This window comes from Ornithodoros turicata, chromosome 2 (genome assembly GCF_037126465.1).
Source record: "Ornithodoros turicata isolate Travis chromosome 2, ASM3712646v1, whole genome shotgun sequence".
Lineage (NCBI taxonomy): Eukaryota > Metazoa > Arthropoda > Arachnida > Ixodida > Argasidae > Ornithodoros > Ornithodoros turicata.
Window position 1 is genome coordinate 109,713,980 of NC_088202.1, and position 21,347 is coordinate 109,735,326.

Consider the following 21,347-nt stretch of genomic DNA (forward strand, 5'->3'; position numbering starts at 1 on the left):
ACGCACAGTGTCTCTCTCTCTTTGCGATTTCCGATCTACTTATCATTTTCCCACGACTTTCTCCGAAAACTCTGGGCTGAAGTAAACACGGTTACTTGTTGCACAGTATGTCAGGCCAGTTCAAAAAACGTTTTGGATTTACGTTCCATTTTTCGTTTCTTTTTGTTGTAATAGAAACGCTTGAGAACGAAATTTTTTTGAATTTTCGGAATGTGGTGGCCCAGATAAAACTACCTATAACATCTCATTTGATAGAACAGAGGTGTCACTACATGGAACTAAAAAAAGAAAAGAAGCTGGAAAATTTCTATTTGAAATACGCGATATATATTTTTTTCTGGTTTATTGATGGCACATTAGTGATACTTTGAAGGCACATTCTGTGCTGACCCACTGCGCCAGCATGAAGCTCTTGGTGTCATGATATTGGCACGGCGCCATTTCTGGTTTCCCCCTTTATCGCTTTCATTATTTTGTCTTGGCCATTTGTTTGTGTTTTACTTTTTCTTTTTTTTGGAGAGCGCCGCTTTACGCTGGGAATAAGAAACAAACGCAGGAGAAATATCGTTTTAGTGATAATGAACAAATCACAACTGTGCCCAAATAACAACTTCAAGAGGAATGAGGGTCACTTGCTCTAGAATACTTCAAACGTTCTTTTCTGAGAAGAGTGAACGATATTCGTTTCACTGCAACTTTTTTTACGCATAATTCAAATCGTTCACGTGGCTGGGACTTGAGAAATTCTGTGGAACGTTTTGACGTTACTGAGCATAGCGTGACCGAGAGCATAGAGACACTAAATCTGCCAACCAACGTTCTACGTCTACGAGACTTCCAACAATATCGCCCCAACGCTTTCAAACACGCTCGATCGCCATGCAACGGCCCTCAACGTCGTCGTCTACGAGAGGTTCTTCAGCTGTTCTAAAACTGTCAATGAGTGCTGCAACTTACCAGTCAATAAAGTCAGCAGCTCGTTAACACAATTAACATCACGAGAGCTACCAAAGTCAATTCTACCTCGCAATCCCCGCAGACCTCCCACCAAACAGAGAGAGCACCCAAGTTCTTCTTCCTTTTTGCTGATGTATGTTCAAAATGGTGAAATCGCCTTGTTCTTGGCACTGCAATTCAATGCCCCCTTTATTTATTTATTTTCGCCACCATCAACCATCATCAATGCAACAACAACTTTATTGCGGTGATGATGATTGGGTGTTTCATCGCCGGAGGCGGTACAGTCGCCCATTTCAATTCAATGCAGTGCTTGCATCTGTCAGCACAAGCTTCCTTTCGAGTTCCATGCCCCTTTCGAAACCTGTGAAGTCGCCCGAGGACGTACGATCCCCCGAGAAACATACCGTCAGATGGGCAGGGAGATCGCTCGGAAATAGCATGCCACCACCACCACCACCTTTCGAAACCCATAAAGCTTCAGTTTTAAGGCAATGTCTTGCTCCCACGTACAGCTGTCAGAGATTCCTCACAGCAAGGCCTTTGACTGCTCTGCATAACCAGACGAAGAAACGTTATCCTCAGTGTACCAAGTGTTTCGCAGTGAGCTTACATTTGTAACGTTCAAGTTGTTAAGCACAATGGCCTAATCAATAACAAACATCGTATTGAAATAATTGGCCCGTAATTCTATGTGCTGTTCGCGACTGTGACGGAAGAGTAGGAGCCAGAAAGGTCACTTGCGTTGGAATTATTGACACCTAGAGTTTCTTCCTGATGCAGTGGTTCTGCATAGAAACGTGCCCAGAATATGGACTTGAACGTATTCCTAATGTGTAAGGAGTGCCTCACGCATGTACAGGTAATTCTCACGTAAGCCAAATACTAGTTCCCACCTTTTTGGTGCGCTACCATGTAGGGAGCATCTGTTCTGTCGAATGAGATATTTCAGGTAGTTTCAAATCCATAATCAGCGTTGTATTAGTCAGCCGTCGGTCAATCTGGTGCCTTCTTTGGAGAATTTCCCATCTCAAGCCTAGAATATGCTTCTGGTCTGAGTTCGTCCCTTCACGTCTCTTGTCTTCGCGTCTTGCCCTCAGATTGAAGGAAATGTGACCTACAAGTTCATTACACTGGCTCGCTTGCCTGTTACTTCTTTGCTCAAGAAAAACGTTACCTGTACTCGAAATTTCAAATCGAATTCAGAAAATTCAACTTTCCGGTAAAGAAAGCTAATTAAAGTAGCCTTATATGTGGTAAAGGTCCCCCGAACATGAATACCGTTGACCCTATCTTTTTCGCACAAGTAGACGTTTTAATAGGAATTTATAATAGGTTAGGTGAACCATCCCTATATACACGTTTAAAAAAGCATAAGAGCCGCTCAGGTGACCCAACTGGATCATCTGCCGTGGAATGCGCCCCCTAGTGTTGACAATGCACACCTCACCAGCGCACAGACGTTTGCCCTCAGCTGTCCTTCGTCTCAACCTTTGCCTATAAAGGAGCTGGCAAAACCATTAAGGGCACTAAGAATACCGCATAACGTGGCCGCTGGGGTAGCCCTTCCGACGACCAGTGCAGGAATTGCTGCACCCATTTTGCCAGCGGAAAGCACTTTCGTTCTCTAATTTCCGTTTCTGCTTGACTTTCGGGGTAGCAAGCCGTAGACACAGATCCTTTTACCGAACAGTCCTCTCCATAAGCCTGCTCCCTCTGCCATGAGCGGAAGGGGAACATCGCGCGAAGCATTTGTTGCCTGTTAGATTTTGCGCTCTCCGGGTCGTTCAATATTAGCAGAATCATCGTGGAATCTTGGCGTGGTGTTTACTTTATCCCTGAGGCTAACGAGCGAGACAAGAACGCGTCAGTGTCGTCGTGTGGAATGCCAGAAAGAGAGAGAGGTTCTCATATCGCGATTCTACCAAAGTGTGTCCCCATATTATATTTGGCAACGTGATTCCCTATTGAAAAATCCTACAAAAATTTCTCGCAGGATTAGTGCTTTCTTTCGGGATTTCTCACAGCGGACGTGTATGCCTACGCAGACACTACTGCAAATAGATTATTTTCTCATAGAAAATCCTTTAAATGAACGTTGAAAGGTGCACCTGATGAGTGCGTTTTGAGGAGAGTTTTTGTGGCAAAACAGGCAGTTCTTATAACCTCCTGTAAGAGTCTGATCAAACCTGTAAGATCTCACAACTTTAACAGTTGCTCTCACGATCTGCAAGAGAAAATCTGTCTCATAGAATTTATGCACAGCAGCCCCTTCTGAGTCATGCGACGGATTGGCGCCGTGCCTTGACGAAACATGATCTAGTAGACCGTTTGACGTGTCCATTCAAACACATGTAGTGAACGGTGCAGCTGTCTGGTGCGAATACGCGATGTACGTCCACGTACACTACATCGAAGACGGCATGGAAGCAATACTTCCGGCTAAGTTTTATCATGGCATCCGAGACACTTATGAGAAGTCCTGTGAGAAACAAGCTATATAAGAATGTGTATGAGAACCCTTAAGAGAAGCTTTTTGAGATCTCGTAGATATCCTGTGATACATTCTATGAGAAAACATGTGAGAATCTGTTCGATAATCCCATAGAATTTCTCTGACGATTCTGGGAGATGTTTCATGCGAGAATTCCTGTAGGATTTTTCAATAGGGAACGAACCATTGTTCAGAAGTGATAGGGCAGCAGGTCTCAGCTGAATGGCTAATTATCCGCCGTAATGTTGTTTCTAGAGACTCTTGTGTACGATATGCCTTCTGCTGACGCGAATGACTTGTCCTTGTAAATTTGATTGCGATGGCGATGAAACTTCCCACTCGTCATCATTCAAATAAAGTCGTTTTGCATGGTCACTCGTGTATGGACAGCTTCACAGATGAGGCAGGGTTAAACGCAAGACACGCTAAAAGGACACTCCCCACATCTACATGGTAAACCTTTCACCGTTGAAAATGTCCTTGGTAGTCCTTCAGTAGCATGACTCACCGTGTCGTGCACAGCCCCCTTTTCTCCTTTTGTGTTGAATACAATCTATAGAAACAGTTTTAGGCGACTAGCCATTGTAATCCATAGGTGTGATGTGATGTGATAAAAAAAAACGGGGATGTGAGTTTCGACGAAGTCCGTAAGTGACCACAGGCCATTGCGTGTGTTTGTACTGAGACTCCTCCGCTTCTTTTGTTTCTCTTTTAAATATTGTCTGTTTGTCTGATATTGTTCTCGTACGTCGAAGATCCCACTGTATATAGCCGAGAAACGTTATCCTAATTTTTTCCTACGAAGTATTGTAAGTCGCACAGATTGACAAGATGTTGCTCCTCAAAATGTAGTTCTGATGGATGGTGATGGTGACGTGATGGTGAAAATGATGTGATGTAGTTCTGGAAGAAGAGCATTCGTAATGGTTTATCATGAACAGTGTACCCCTTTCACGAATGGTGAATTTCAATACCTAGTAAAGCAGACATTCAATCAGGCTGATTCCAGTTATGTCTCCTTATGGTAAATATGAGAGCGCGTTTTCTTCGAGAAACTGAACAGCAGTCTTGCAACAGAATCGGATCTGCGATACGCTTGGAAACCGGCAGCGATACGCGTCGTGATCCGTTCCTCAATAACCACTCCCTGCAGATATCGTTGGCGATATGTTTTCGGAAATTTGCCACAAATTGAGGGATTCGCAGATCATTATCTTTCAATGCTTGTAAGAGGCGCTCTAACAAGTGAAGGTTTCAGCATTGAATAGGGGGTCGCAATTCATACATACATTTCGTGCTCAGTAATGGCACATGTGGTTCAGTTTGTATTCAAGAGGAAGGACGCTTTCCGTTTGAAAAGAGGGACTTACGTTCTAGCGGACCTGCTACTGTTCTACAGAAAGTGACTGATGTATCGTTGGTTCGCAAGAAAGCTTGTGTTACAGTTATAGACAGGTTTTTCATTCTCATCCGTTAGAGCTTCTTTTATATATATATATATATATAAAGGCATGAAAGCGACACAGAGGCCGTTTTTGCAGCACGACGGCCGCGTGCACATCCTGTCGGAAAGCGTATGTAACTGCTAGAGGACTAATTAAGTGAAATTCATTAATTAACTATTTAATAACATATTTACGGGGAGGTGCGAGAGAGCAGAATTGGAGCCAGTCGTTATTTAAATCCACCCTCGTTTTTTTAAATATCCTGAAGCGAGCACGTACCTTGAGATATAAGTGGCTAAATTTCACTATGCAACTGAGCCGAAACCAAAACCACGCTCTTCTCGAGGGCAAAAGGAGCGACGGGCGTTCGCATCGGAGGGTCACGTGTTTTGTAGCGATGGAGCTGATTGGAGTAGGCGCTGATCTGATGCCCAGATAGACAGTTTTCCCTTTCACCATCACCACCACCTAGACCGTTTTCTAGCCAGCCAGTCGTTTATTGCTCAAGAAGTGCGTAGTTCTGGTTTCGGTTTATCTGCATATCAAAATTGGGCGATTTAAATCTCAAGGTACGTACTGGTATCCGGACTTGAATGTGGATAGCCTCCAATTGTGCTGTCTCGCATTTTTCCAAAACGATCTAATTAAAAAAGTTAATTGATGAATTTTAGGTAAATAGCCGTCCATTTAGAATTAGGTAAATAGCCGGAGTGGTTACTTGCGCTTTCCCGCAAGGCGTCCGCGTGGCCGCATAACCCACCTGCAAAAACGGCATCTGTGTGGCTTCCATAGAACTTTTTAATGAAAATTTTGTAACGGATGAAAACCCTGAATATAGAATACGAGCTGAAGGCGTTCACTAACGGTCGGCCACAATTTGGAGCTAAATTTGGTTTGGGATTTTTTAAATGTTGTTTACAACCAGGAAATACCGTAAGCCCCTCACATGAAACTCATACGAGCCATTTACTGATGCCGAAACATGAGTAGCGCTGAAACGTGAGTAGAAACGAAGCGCGGTGTATCCTGTGGAAGTGAAGATCCATGAGGCTCGCCGCGATAATTGCTTCGTCCAAAGATTTTTCCCGAGGCTTATGCTGAAATGTAGGTAACATTCCTTCTCCGATCATGTCCTTTGAAATAAATGGATAGAGCACAGACAACTACTTCAGTGTCACTGTATAGCTTACGTCGCCCCAGAGTTAATAAACATGTTGATGATGTTGATGCTGCCGAAAAAAAATAATAGGAAGAGATTGAATTTGTCCCATGACAAATTCGGCTACTCCCATAAACAGACCCCTCCCTCCTCCCTTTCGCGATAACTATCGACCAAAGGCCATAAACATAATAATGTGTTGTGCCCTTGTTTGGCCACTTAATGTAGTCATATTTCACTAGAATACTTCTAAAACATCTGCTCCTCTTTGCTTCAACGCCCAGGGGAAAGAGCTAGAAGCGAGAGCTCAGAACGAAGCGCCGTATAAAACGGGTCTGACGCAAAGCCCAGCCAAGAGGCTTGACGTATAGCTACACTTTGGTATTTCCCTCAGTGTACTCAGGATCTGGCGACCATTCTTTTTCTTAATTTGCCAGGTGCAACTCTGAAATTCATTGCTTTCTCTCTGGGTGACAGTAACGCACATTCCGACTCCTCGAATGCACCGCGCCCGATGGAGCTCGAATAGAACACTGGGTTACGGCTGCGATAAATTAGTTCTTTCTGTCGCGTAATATTTTACAGAAAGTACCTCGCGGCAGCACGGTTTCAGAGTAATGGAGAGAAAAGTGCGACAGCGATGTCCCGTGTCATGTTCGCTGTGAACGAAATCACCGATTTGTATGAATTTTTATGAACTCCGGCACGATGGTATCTTCAAACTGTGTTGTGGTGGCAGACATCGAGCACGCAATCATGGAGTGTGATCTGTATTGCAATGCAAGATAGGCGCTACGAGACCGGGTTAATAAAATGTTTGAGACACCATTCATTTCGTATCGCTTCTATGTTCGTGTTCTAATATCATGCACCACCGTCACGCGCTGGTTTTGTCTATGACATTCCTAAGGGACACTGGTCTCCATTCTGTGGCAGGCCTTCCATTTGATGCCAATACACTCCCTTCAAATCCGCGGATTAATCTTTCGCGGTGGAGGGAGGCGAAAGGGAGCCGGGCCTTCATATTTAGAGACGGGCCCCTTGATAACGCGGTCCGCCCCTGGGTGGGCCGTGTCTTTGAATGGTACGGCCGATTAAAAGGTCGACGGGGCAGTACCGCTTGCAGTGCTGTTCCAGGAAATCATTTTTCTTTCGCCTTCATACTCTTTAGTAGAGCTGGGCTCATATTGTAACGTTTGTGCCCTTGTGCACTGACGTTACATGACCAAGAGGGGTTTATGTTATACCAAGAGTTCATCGTCACAACATGTATTTGTCCGCGCGTGAAGCCCTCTGTTTGCATCACCCACTGCTACCTCGTTGCTCTCACGATAACAGAAACAACTTTACTTGATGAAGATAATTGAGGAGTTTCATCGCCAGGGGCGATACCCTACGCTACCCCATTGCTGGTAGTGGAGAGATGAAATGATGAGTCGTCTCACAGTGAGGACAGAAGTCCTACGGTGCCCAAAGAGGTCAGAAGAGCTTTGAGGGAAGAAGGGATGGTGGGCTGGATGCGACCATGGACCAAGCAATTTTGACAAAGAGAGGGGGCGAGAGTCCAGCTGACTGAGAGATTCGTAAAGTGTGGTTCGGGAAAGTTCAGATCACCAGATCACCGCAGTGATGGCATCTGGGAGAGTCAACTTATCTGAAGCGGTAACGCCACTGAATTGTAAAAGCCACATTGAGTCGCATCCGATGAATTAATACAGCGTCTTGACGAGAGGTGTTTCGCGGCCTCTGGAAAGCGAGCCTTGGACCAACTCTTCCAAGCATAGATGGGGGGAGAATGTCATTTGTCCGTTGGCAGGAAGCCAGGGGTGCGACTAGACGTCGAAGAATGGAACGACAGTCTCCTCTCAGCAGTGCAATAGGCGGTGTGCAGCTCCTATAGGGGCGCTGTTGCTCGTCCCCCTGGCGGAAAAACTGCGCAAATGCTTTTGGAGACGTTGGGCGTTAGCACACGGCGCTGCGCCCGTTTGCATTCATGTTTGCTGCAAGCGTTCGCGTAGGATTGCCTCATATTACTTATAGTGTGTCCATTTTTCGAGCAGCCGCTTCCTCGTAAGGGCAAAACGTGTGTAATTTTTACCACATAACGCACGTATTGTCGTTGGCATTCTGGCAAACCGCCTCAATAGCTTGACATGCAGCGGGTTGCAGCTCGCCCGATGTTTCTTCATTTGTCAAAACTCCTGAACCCGTGAAAAATTTTTCTTTTTTAGAAACAGTTCTCGACCTTCGCGAATATCCTGAGTGCTGGGCTCACTTCAATTATTTCCAGATTAGTGGGCACACTCGCTGTTGGGAGAGCCGGGCTCATTACAAAAGTTAAAAAGGCACTTTAGTTTCCGTTCCCATGTACACTGATAAAGTGGAAACAATATATTTACCTTATTTACATAATGTCCCCCAGCACTGTTTCTGTTTTGGTTTGAGATTTTGGGATTCCTAACTTATCGTCCTCAACAGGTACTTTTATGATCGGATAGCGTCGTTTCGTGGCGTTCGAACTTGACTGGGACTCTCGGAAAGGAAGATTGCAATATCTAAAGGGTGTGGTTTAACTCTTGAGAATAGTCTGCACCACATAAGAACATTAGACCGTTGGTTTACACTCACAAAGCCTTTTCCATGCACTACGGCAGATTGTGCTTATGTCACGCGTTAATTGAACTAATGCGACTAACTGAGCTAGAAAAAAAGGAAGGCAAAGTGCAGCGTGCGTTTACCCTAGCGACAATTTTCACATGTAAAACTTACTTCCAATACTAATGCTTTCGGGTTTCGCGGTGTCAAGAAAAAAACTCCACGCAAGGTGTACGCTGTAGGAAGCAGTTGCTATGGGTATTTCTCGCAACGCTTTACAACTTTCTAATTCACATCTCGGCCCTAAGACGAACAATTAAAAAGTTTTCATTCGCCTATTACGCACCGCTTTTTTTTTTTTAAGACCCGGTGCACGTTAGCCTAGACACCATGTATAAGCTAACATAGCACCGGCTAAGCGGTCTTGTCCATTGATGCCTAGTCATAACATAAACGGCGGAGCCACCGTGTATTTTAGCTCGTTAATTAGGCAAGGTGTCTCGTCACCAATCTGTCAGGCACAAGCGCAGTGGTAGACATGACCACTGCATGGGCGGCAGTGATACTTAACACAATGGAAATTGATGTTCTGAGGCTGAAACACAGAAGAGAGGACAGCACACAAAGACTCAACTGCCTAAGAACAATGAAAGAAGGGTGTTGTAAGGTCAGTTTCCCCAGAGCCATGCTCAGGTGGTTCGAAAAGATGTTTTGTCCCATCGGCACAACCCACCTGGGGCATAAGTGGCCAGATACGCACGTTATCTAAGCTGTTGCTAAGCTAAATTGTTTTTAACTTCTGGCACCTGTGTCGTTGAATGTTGTATAACATCCCCTATACCTTCAGGTTCAGCGAAAGCTTTCTGGTGTTATGAAAGGGATACTCATTCGGGGATTAACAGCGCCACTAACTAAAGGGGGATAATAACGCACGCGACCGTTGACGTTTGGCATGTCCTTGGCCCGTGCACTTAAAGGGACCGAAAAGTGAAAAATAACCCCCATATTTTGGCCCACCACCCTGCACATTATCATTGTTTGATAACACAGAGAAAGCATTACCTCACAAATCGGAATATTTTTTGCGTATAAATATTTTGATGGTTGCCGGAACATGGACGGTGCTGCCAACAAACGGCAAAAAAGAGTAACTTGGGTTTCAGGTCCAGGGCGTCCGGGATTGGTCAACTTGTACCACGTGACAATTAGTTTCTAGAGAACAAAGTTGACACACATTATCGTTATAACTAAACGTCATTTTAAAAATGACGTTCACTTCCAGGCATTTGAAGAACATAGTTTCTATACTAATAAAACATTCAGCTACGACGCGCCGTGCCGTTTGCAAGGCCGTCTGTGTTATCGCGCTTATTGTCTACGCCGTGGGTGGTCATACCGGCAGCGCGAAGCATAAAGTGAAAGTCTGTGAAAGTAATCAAATCACTTGTCTGTCAGTGTTGTGTCACGTATTTACGAATGCCTAGTGTACGTTGTAGCGTTCGGGGATGCGGAAATCGGTCATCTTCGACGACGGGCGTTTTCTACCACAAGATTCCACAGGATAATGCGTGAAAACGAAAGTGGTTCGAAGCACTCGGCTATGAGATACAGCAGTCGTGTCGTGTGTGCTCATCCCATTTTTCTGCCGATGACTACGAAGATGCCGCAGTTGGCGAAGTGCGAAAACGTCTGAAGCAAACTGCCGTTCCGTCACCTGTTATTCTGCTTCGCATTGGTGACGGGCTCAACACAACGTCTCAGGTATGTACAGGTGTCACACATGTATAAATTATAATATAGCGATGACGTATACCATTTAACTTGTGTTATCCTACCTACTGGGCATTGTGAACATGAACAAATTTAATTTTAGGGACATTCCGGTGTTGAAGTGGCGCCGGGCTGCTTCGTAGTATGTAGAGATCTCATCATTTGGTCATCTTTTGAAAATTTCTGTTTCGAAATAGTTTTAAAACTGTTTCAGGTCGACTGCAATGATTTCATGGACTTGTGCATGGAAGTCACCGTATCGGATGACACTACTGATGCTGCCAGCACATTGTCCTCTGCAATTTGCACTGCAGTTTGTATGCAATTTGTATGCACGGCAATTTGCAGTGCATACGCTTTTTCTTGCTTTCTGTTTATTTGCCTGTTATAGAATGCCAGACTTGTTTGATATTGTTTTACTTGCTTTTCTTTGAAATCTTAATCCTTTCTCCATGAAAGTGCGTTCTACAACCTACCTCCTATCTCCATACTCACAAAGTGCATGAAGGTGCACCTAATGCTTCCTTATCCATGAATATGTATATACTGTTACGTGACGCCAGTGATAAGGTGGCCAGCAGAACTTTTTACTCATATAAAGTGTTGCGACTCCTTATCTGAGGTTTTTGTTCATTGAAGTTAACTATACTGCAATGTGACTTATTGACTTGACTTCGTTGTACTCTATGAGAAGTACAGGACTGCACAGACAGATTTGCTCATATGTTTTGTAAGTGTCTGTCTGTGGCATCATCATGCCACGCAACTCTTTGTACAGTGAGGGGAGGTAGGTTCCTTGGGAGAATGAAAGAGGAGATTGGTGTCATGCATGAAAAGCTTTTCTACTTTTAACCAACTGCCAAGTGACCATGGCAAGACTAATGGAAAACTTTGCAACCACTTACGTACCACAGCATGTTAAAATATCACTGTCATTGTCCGCGCTATGTGGCTGTAGCTGCACTCTTCTTTATATCATGCTTTCAGATTGTAATTCCAGTATTTTTTCTCTTTCTTTGTCCTTGTCTTTCAGTTGCAAGTCTTCGCACAGGTGCATAACAGTACCCTAACCACAGATCATGAAGAGAATGGCGTAGTCCAGGGCACAGAGGGGGACAATTGCAGCAGAACCCTTTTTCTTAAACAAGGACACTTCTAACATGCATATTGTTGGTAAAGACCTCATATGTGAATTTTGGGCTGCTACCAATGGACTTCATTTGACATACAAACACCCTAAGGTCGCAGCTTTATAGTTTCTGTATCTTAACATCAATTATGCACTGATGCACGTATGCAGCTTCTGCACGTCAAGCTCAAGGAAATATGCCTTGCAGTACTATTCACTGGCCCCACACAAATTGTCAAAGCACTTCTAACGCTTTTGGACACCACAAGATTTCCGTCATCGCTCTGAGGCAACCCATTACTCCATTTCAGCACATTACCTCAAGAAATGTGGTGGAGCCCCATAATATTTATTGCAATTCTGAATGTAGAGTGAATCTAGGTACCTTGATGCTCTTTCGCTCGATGCAGCAGAAAAATACATGCGAGACAATTGAAAGGGTACAATAGAAACAGAGTGTGTATTGGAGCAGCCCATATCCTTGATCTTAACTATGCTAAGTTACCCAATTTCGGACTCAAGTCATTTATTGCTCTCCCGATTCTACCTTCCCTGAGATTATGTGGTTCTACACGTGCTGCATGGACGCTATCTTTTTTTACTCATGCTTTCCGTTTCTTGTGCTGTTGAATAATTGTAAGTTTGCAGCCATCATGTTGTCTATGTTGTCATGTATGTTGGTGTGCACTAATGACCTTGTGAACATGCTAAATCTTTTCTAGCCACAACTTCCACCTCTGCACCGTGCTGTGACTGAAGAATGTCGAGTAGTCCTACTTTTGGACGGAAACTACATGAGGCAGTAACATCCAGATTTCTAAAACTTTTGTCAGCAGACATTTGCTGTTTCTGTACAACTTTCATCGTATATTTCTGTTGTCACAATTGGCACACTCTCGAAGAACAGTTCTCAGCTTCATCTATGTGCTCCATTATTATTCCTGTGCCCTTTTCATCAACAGGAGAATACAAAAGCACATATATGGTAAAATGTAACTTTCTTGTTAAGCTCAAAAGTGAAAGGCAAAACTGTTTATACTTCCATTCTGTATCTTATCTTTTTTTTTTTTCAGGTTTTATAGCTCTATGAAGTACATGAAAACATCAGAGAGCAGAAAGTCCTACTCTGTCTCCTAAATTGCTGGACATTAAAAAAGAAAAATACAGAGTTGTGAAAAAATGTTGTTTCGGCTGTTTTATTATATTTCAATTAATTGTTCCGAGAAGTCTGTTGCGTACACTGAAGCCAGTTTCTATTTGGAGGACTGTCAAAATTTCTTTACAAAAGTATCTCGGTCACAGTCACCGAGAACTTATGAAAAAAAGAATACGTGGGTACAGTCATTCTCATTCACAGAGACTGTTCACAGTAGTTTTGTTGTCGAATGGTGGCAAATCGAATACTGTGTGCAGAAAAGTGTCAGTGTATTTCATCTTAAAAAATAGCATTGCAAAGGTAGTGTGTGCCTGTTACTGCATAATAAATTATGTAGCCATTTTGGAGTACTCTTGCCCACACCGATGCTGCATGGTTAACTGAGATGAAGAGGTGCAGTACCATTTAAGTCAGCACTAAGGACTTTCTTTACAAATGTTAGTTGGTCATATGATAATGGATCAGTTACAAGTGCTCCTTTTAGTGAAATCAAGTTAAGTGTTTTCAACCATTAATTATCATTTGCAAACCTGGTCAATCTCTAGTGTATAAAAATTATAAACACAGTTCAGGTGAAGTACAATGATAAAAATTGTTATTTACTCTCCATATATACAAGACATGAGTACACTAATGTACAAATAGATATGCCCCCAGGCATCCATGCACAAACATAATAATTACAATATTGTGTGACTATCTGAAAGGAAAAAGCAATGAAAAAATTCGCAGCAAGCTAGAAATGATTGCAGGCATCAATATACATTTTTACAAGTGTGCAGGTTCAAAGCCCTTATACTCATCTGATGGAAAAGCATCCCTAATGGCATGCACCACGCAGGCAGGAAGAATCTTCCTATCCCAGCAAACCATTAATATCCCTGGGACATCCCTACAAGGTCGCGAACGTCACGAATATCTCGACATCCATAGGATATCTATGGGATATCGCACAGTTTTATTGCGTTTTGGGCTTACTCCAGTAAACAACAGGTGTCCCTGGTATGTTGGAAGGATATCGCGCTCTGGATGTTTGAATGTCCCATGACAAGCAGCCTGCAGACCCTAAGGATGTCTATGGGAGATCCAGGAAATATTTGGTTGTCCTTATAGAGACGGTAACCTGAATTAAAAACACAGTAGTTGATAGGAAGGGATGTCAGAAATGTTGTTGGGTATACTGTGGTTTGATGCAGAAACACAGGAATTGCGAAGATACATCCTCGTCACCGTTACAAATGGTGTACGCCACGCTACCCCTAACGAACGTGTGTGTAACGATTTGTATTTCAGTATATGTTCCATCCAGCTCGCAAATAGAGGTTACTGCGGGTTTTCCCAAGTGGTCCAAGTGAGGCGGGCAGAGTTCGGCACGTATGCTGGCGTGTCCCACGGTGTTGCTGTACTGTGATGTATTCTGTTAGGCTAAGGTAATGTTTTGTTCCCAATAGTATCAAATGGGTTAAAACACACAATAAATATTATTTGCTGGTACACAGTTGCAGTGGTCTCTACACACTCTACAAACACTAAATATGTGATGCACAAAATTGTTAAAAGCAAAATATGTACGATATTCGTAATCTCCCGTATATATCAAAATATCCGTGACAGACGTCGCAGGGACTTTCAGTGGATCTACAAACATGGCAGAAATGCTAGTCGCTGTGATATCGCATGGATGTAAAACGGCCGGATCTGTGCCAAACTCCACTGGATATCCAAACGTCCCGGGCGAGATATCTTACGGATATTTGCTGGATGTGTCTGGTTTGCTGGGATGGTGCTTTCCCAGACCACCCCATATCCACCTTGTGAATTGCCGATAGGCGATATAACGGAATTTCCTGCAGAAATAAGGTTTTTCCATTCAGTTTGCCGTTCAAGCAGCTTGTAAACATGTACTCACTTGTTCACGGCGATGTCACGTACATTGCCATACTCTTCAGTATCTCGGATGTACGTAAAAGACACTCGCAGAACTTCGGTGTCGAGGCAGAGTATCTCGAAATATTCGTTGTCTGTAATGCAGTTGACCGTCTACTTTTTACAGACGTTCTCTACCTCCCGGCAGCACAAACACTCGTATCCATCGGTTTGCACTTCCCGCAAGAACACCTGCACAACGAAAAAACAGCGCTTGTTTCACCTTAAACAAGTGCTTCTCCCTAATACATACAAATTTCACTAACCAGTCCGCGTTCCCGGTACGATCAGATCCTGGTGAGGACGGCGGTGACTCCGGTATATCTGAGGACGATGAATCTTCTGCTGCGACGCACACACTTTCCGGCATGCTATCGTACGAACAGAAGTTCTGTGCGCGCGATAGTTCTAGAATGCGGAGTTCTAGCGCACTCAGGTTCGGGAGACTCGACATTTTCGACGTAGAAAGTGGTTGCAGACGCTCACAGCCACTTTCATTTTCACCGGACTAGCGAGTGGAAGCGCGCGTATTACATGCGTCCTCGACAGATGGCGCGGTGTGATGCCATTGTTGAGAGACTGCCGGTTTCCTACTAGGTACCTAGACACGCAATCATCGAAAATTCGATTTAAAAAAAACTACAGCGATTTCAGCGGAGTTCTTTGACATTTGAACTTTAGAAGGTTCAAGCTTTTCACTGAACATAAAGTTTCGATAGGTTTATATTCACTTTTCGGTCCCTTTAAGAGATGTTTCCCTCTCAAAGACCTTGTCAACTACGGTAGCAGACGCCGGCACTAATTTTCCGACTGTCTCCAGATTCGCAAATAACAGGTGGGGCCAGAGACTGTGGCTATAAAATGCCGAGTGAGCCCTGGTGAAACAACTCGACCTGGGGACTTGCGGCTGGGAGGTCCGGGACCTCGTCGTCAACCCTCACTCCGGCGGGTTCCTGTCTACGTTCCTCTGTTGTAAATATTGTATAATAAACGAAGCTGCCAACTTCAGTTGCGTCGACGTCCTGCTTCCACTTCAACTGGTCCGACTACAGGGATATCGAAGAACCATAATCTGGTTTTCCATCACAGTATCCCGGACCCTCGGAAAGGGAAACTTTTACTGATGTCACTGAAAGGAAGTCGTTGGGGAGGTGGGTTAGCTTATCTATTATTAGAGCCGTGGACTGGCAATCCAGAAGGTGTGGGTTGGAGTCCTGCTGCTGGCTAACCTTTTCAGTGACTTCCTTATTTGAGTGATATAACGAAACCAGTGTGTGGCGAGAAAGTGCAGAGACAACGTGCGTCGTTGCTAACAGTATCCTGGGTCAGTCACCTAACATTTGATTTTTTTTTTCTTTCTTGTGAAGAACGATGGGCCAAGACGCAATGCTTGAGTGTACAGCGGTCGGTTGCTCTACAAACTGGCCAAGTCACCATCTCCAAACCGCAGTGAGTGCGATGTTGTCGAGGACACTGAGCACATTCTCCTCAGGTGCTCCATGTATGCCGACAGTCGTATGGCACTATAGGAGAAAGTATGGCTTGCCTGGACGCCCGGCCATTTGACGTTGTAAAGCTCGATCCTGGGTCATCAGCCATTCAACCATCAAGCGGCCTCATTGAAAGCGCTCCTACGATTCCCTGAAGAAGCGAATCTGATTGGCATTTTTGACACCTTCTGGTCCCTGGTTTGCGACAAGTGTTCCCACTTGTTCGGGATGGTTGTCTCACGCCCCCCCCCCCCAACTACTGGGTTTTCTCCTTTTTTTAATTATTTATTTCAACTAACTGCGGCTAAGTGGTTTGGGGTAGCCAGTCTGACTTTGTCGTGACTTAAATACTCATTTTAATTCTTCTATCATATCACATCACGCTTGACCACTTCGTGTTTGAAAAATTTTACGAAACTGAACTAAACTAGATTTAAAGAGAAATTCTAGAAACTACACATCAAGCATGCCCAGTTACCGCATGTGCTTTTGGACGAGACGTTAGGTCGAGCACACCTGCGCTGAGTTTCTGCTGCTGCTTCCGGCTGTGTCTAATACTTTCATCCCAGACAGCTCGTACATATGACAAAGTGTTTCCGGCGATGTGCCCGTTCTTCTGAAGCCAATAAGGAAGCGAAGTCAATAACGAATTATATTTACCCACCTGCCGCTTCGACGCGACGGCCATGATATACCATTCTAAAACTGTGCCTCTGCACCTGTCTGCAATATTGCTCGTGTCGTACGAAGCGACGTTGTGTGCATAGCGCACATATAGCCCGCTTTTTCGAAATAGTATTAAATTCTCGTGACATTTCCAGCACCTATGCCATTTTTAGATCATCCTGACAAGTTTACTAATTGTTTAATGCCAGTTCCTACATACAGCGCTTCGCTTTACAGCGCTAGAAAATAGCGCTCAAAATCTGGCGGTGTTTTCCCGGTTGCTGTTCTCACATACTACCGTGGACAGAGCGCTATCCTGCTGCAGTCACGAGATATCTCGTTGCGACGTCATGCACCGGTACCACCGTGATTGTTTACTGTTATACGCGCCGGATATCCGTAGGATGAACTACGGATGACACCATCGATGCTGTGATCGCGATACCGAACTACAGTAACCAAACAGCCATGAATTGGAAGATGCACGGGCAGATGAAACTCGTGGCCATTTTCACGTCGTCCTCGTTGTCGCCTTCCCGCCTTGCAGCTTGGAGTGATCAGAAGCAAAATAAACCCCAGCTTCCGCGACGTCACAGCTGGAAGACGCTCATGATTGGTTAACACGGACTCGCCGCTCAATATAGCGCTAGAAAAGTTGACCGGGGCTTTACTTCGGCAAGAGTGGTTTTATAGCAGTTCGCAGCAATGCGAGGAGGAAAATATAGCGCAATTTTCTAGCGCTATGTAGGGAAGCGCTATATGTGGGAACTGGGCTTTACATGGTCCAAATTGTGTGCTGTACACTGTTAAAACAGAACTTCACCACATAACACGCTCCTAGACAACTATCATTCCGAATAATATCACTCATATGAGGTTCTTGCGTAACTGAAAGAACCCAGTGAGGGGCAAAATTATTCCAAGTACCGACCATTGTGGCGTCTCTCACGAACATATTCGTAGCACGACTTCAAACCATAGCATATGGTTATTATCATTATTGTAATTAAAGTTCAAACACCGCGGTCTCATACGGATCTTGAATGGACCAGCACAAAACGTATTGAACAGCGACAGGAACATACGTCGTCTGCAGCATATGTTCAAATAGTTCACTCTCAATGGCAATGAACCCATATCGCTGCTAACAGCTTAGAGCAAAATGAAAAGCAAACAATAGGATTTTCTTGTACGAATGAGTTCGTCAATGAAAGAGGCAAGTAACGGAGGGGAGCTCCGGCATCCCGTGTTCCAGAGTGCTCTCCCATAAAAAGAGAAATAAGTTGCAAACGAGAACGATCGGAGTGCAGTGTTGGGTGAACGGTTTAATGACGGCTCGCACAGCACACAGATCATTAGTGAGACGTCTCTCTCACCACCACTACATGTTACTAAGCTGTGCGTGCAGAACTTCCAGGGATACACCGGGCTGCACTATGATACACTGTTAAACCAGAACTTCACCACATAGCACGCTCATCGCCAACCATCATCCCGAGTGATATCATTCTGTGTATTGATTTGTTGAAAACGGGAGGAGGCGCCTATCTGGGACACATTATCTTGTCCCAGATAGGCGCCTCCCCCCTGTTTTGAACAAACCAGGACACAGAATGATATCACTCGGGATGATAGCTCGTACGCGAGATTTCCTGAGGTAACAAGTCCATGCTACTTGTGTTATTCCACCACGTAGGTGGCGACCTCGTCCGGGTTCGAACTTGCAACCTTGGAGCCAGTATGCATATAAGATCCACAGTTCCGAGATCACACGGATTGTACTTTCTGGGGTGATACATAATTTGAGTGAAAGAATGGGCTGCATTTTTTGGGCGGGATTCCTCCTCCTCCTCTTTTCTGTATTCCTCTTCAGTTCTTCTAACTCCACAACTGGACTCCACAAACGGACGGACGGACGGACACGGCTGTCGACGTTGGTTCGCACTCTCAACGTATCGCTTTAGGATACCTGAATAGAGCCGACAAAGTAATCCGTTCATGTAACTTCCCTTCAGAGGTTCACTTGTCACCATAGCACAGTATACTCTACGCGCGACTATCGAATTGGAGGAAGCCCATTCAGCATCGCGACGTGGCTAGCGATGGCCACCATTGTCTGGGATCGCGGTTTCCATGCATTATTGAGGCCGCGGACCTAGCCGATAACGCGGCACTTTCGCGGTATGCCGCCCGGGTCAAACAACACAACCCTGGCAGATCTATAATTCAAGCTGGGTAAACGAAGCGAGCACCAGGAACAAGTCGTTATGAACGAACATGACAGCGGCCCTGAAAGGGGAGCCCGATAAATGGGCAGAAAGCAGAGTGCTCGTTATTTCCTTGCGACGAAGTACTGGGAGGCTTTTCTTTAGTCTGTGCAAATGTGCAAGGCTCTCAGATGAGGCTTGAGAAGTAGTTTTCAGAAGTGAAGATGCCATTATTAAAGTTCGAAGAACTTTCGGCCGTGCTTTGAACGCGTTCGATGTATTCTTCACTTGCACACGCACACAAATACGTAGGGAGATGAGTTGAGGAGCTTCACCGCAGCTCATTCGTCAAAGAACGCCTCTGTGAAACAGGGTGGGCGTAGAAAGCAAAGATCCCGCTAATCTGCGACTGCTACTGGTCTCGCTGATATAGACGATGTTCCTACTTATTCTAACACATCTTTGTTTTCTCTTTTCAGAAAGGTTCCGTCACAGGAATGGCTTGATGCTGCCTTCATCTAAAAGTAAGTCCTCATTGTTAATCTGTCGCACCCATGTTCCTTTCATGCCCATTTACTCTTCGTAACCAGGGGTCATTGAGTGCTCTTTGCTGTACCCAAATCCCTCCTAGTCGACAAAACTACTCTCGTTCGGCAAACACGTCACAGTGCGCAAACACATCAGAACTAGTGAGCTCAACAGTCCGCGATGAACTGAAGCCCGGCCGTAGTTTCCGTGTACCACCAGTCAGAAGGTATTGTTGGCGGGGCACAGTGCGAGCGGGTGGTCCTATATACGCGTAGTGTAATGGCATGTATTCACATTTGAATGCATGTCATTGAAATCTTCGTTTATCAAATTTTTTTCTATGTTCAAAATAAAACTCTGAGTGTACCCTTCCATGTACCAGATCATATCTTGGGCGTTGGTGAGGCTTAAATGTTGTGCTTATCTTAATTGCTTGTCCTGCCTCTGTAGTTCACGCTACTACCTAATATCCCTGTCACACACAGCAAATTGAATGTCATTCCCAGCGAATGACATTCGCACTGAATGACATTCGTTTCGTGTTACACGATGAAATCAAATGGCAATACATGCGAATGAGTTCGGGGAACCCATTCGCTTATACCTCTCGCACCGACAGCGTACCCTCGCAGTAGAGAGGTAGCAAAAACAACAATGATAAACCGTTCGAAAAAATGAAAGGCGAATGAAAAGTTTTACTCCAATATTTTATCATGAATTTGATAACTTTCGACACAAAGGAGAGAAGGCTACACACTGTTTTTTGGAGAACTACCGTTGTTCAGAGTCGCCACGTTGCCAAGTGCTGTGCAGATAGGCTTCCTAGATGCCTTTCCTTGTGGTACTTAGCCAATTAAGTGACTTTGAAAAAGCAACGATTTTGGGATCTAATCTAATGTTTCGCTATTTTCAAGCAAAGAAAGAAAATATTAAAATATAACTAATGTGCCTGTATAGTGCTTCGACAGTGACATACAGCAACAACAACAACTTTATTACAAGATGATGAATGGGGACTTTCATCGCCAGATGCGACACTCTACCACATTGCTGGTGGTGATGCGGGGAATGAAATAATGAGCCCCTTCACAATAAGGATCCAAGTCCCATGATATCCAGAAAGGTGAAGAGAGCTTTGAGGGCAGAGCGTTGGTGGATGGTGCCAGGGACCAAGCAATTTTATGAGTGACATCATTTATGAATCACATTCTTTTTCTTCGTGTAGCTCGATGCAAGACAAACGAATGACATTGGGTGCGACTGTCATTCGCTGGGAATGACATTCAGTTTGCCGTGTGACAGGGGTATAAAACGCCGCCTGCCTCGGCTTGTTCGTCTGTTTGTGAATTAGAGCGCGCATGGAAGAAAATGTAAGGGAGAATGGACTAGAGTGAATGTGTGTGTCCGTGTGAACGAGGCTTCTGTATGTTGACGACAGCGCGATGTCGGCGTAGTGTAGTCAGTAGTACACCTTACCGGCAATCAGAAGGGAGTGAGTTCAAGTGTCGCGACCGGCACTCGCTGACTTTTCGTCAGCAGCCGCCTAGCTCGCCTGCGTCCTTACCTTTCTTCTGTTGAGAGCACTACTTGATGTGGACTGCCCGAAAAGAAGTATGCTTTTATCCGTTATACTTACATAATTATGTTTTATACTCCACTGCTCTCTGTCTAAATCTGGCAGCCTAAAGATTTTTGTGTGCCTAAAAACGTTTGCTGCGGTTGCACGTTACCAAATGCTAACGGTAATTTGCACACCGAACGAGGACAGTTTTCATCCCCTTCAGGGTTTTTTCTGAAATATTCAAAGGTTAGTGGCACTTTACCT

At 44.6% G+C, this 21,347-nt stretch overlaps 1 protein-coding gene across 4 annotated transcripts in view; it reads left to right on the top strand.

Annotated features, from left to right (window-relative positions):
• LOC135385943 (hemicentin-2-like) overlaps positions 1 to 21,347 on the top strand; it is a 1,123,122-nt gene that overhangs the window by 532,596 nt on the left and 569,179 nt on the right. For all 4 annotated transcript variants that reach the window (XM_064615587.1, XM_064615589.1, XM_064615588.1 and 1 more), the window contains one exon: positions 19,474 to 19,518. The gene's annotated coding sequence lies outside the window, so the exon portion shown is untranslated. The remainder of the gene's footprint in view (positions 1 to 19,473; positions 19,519 to 21,347) is intronic.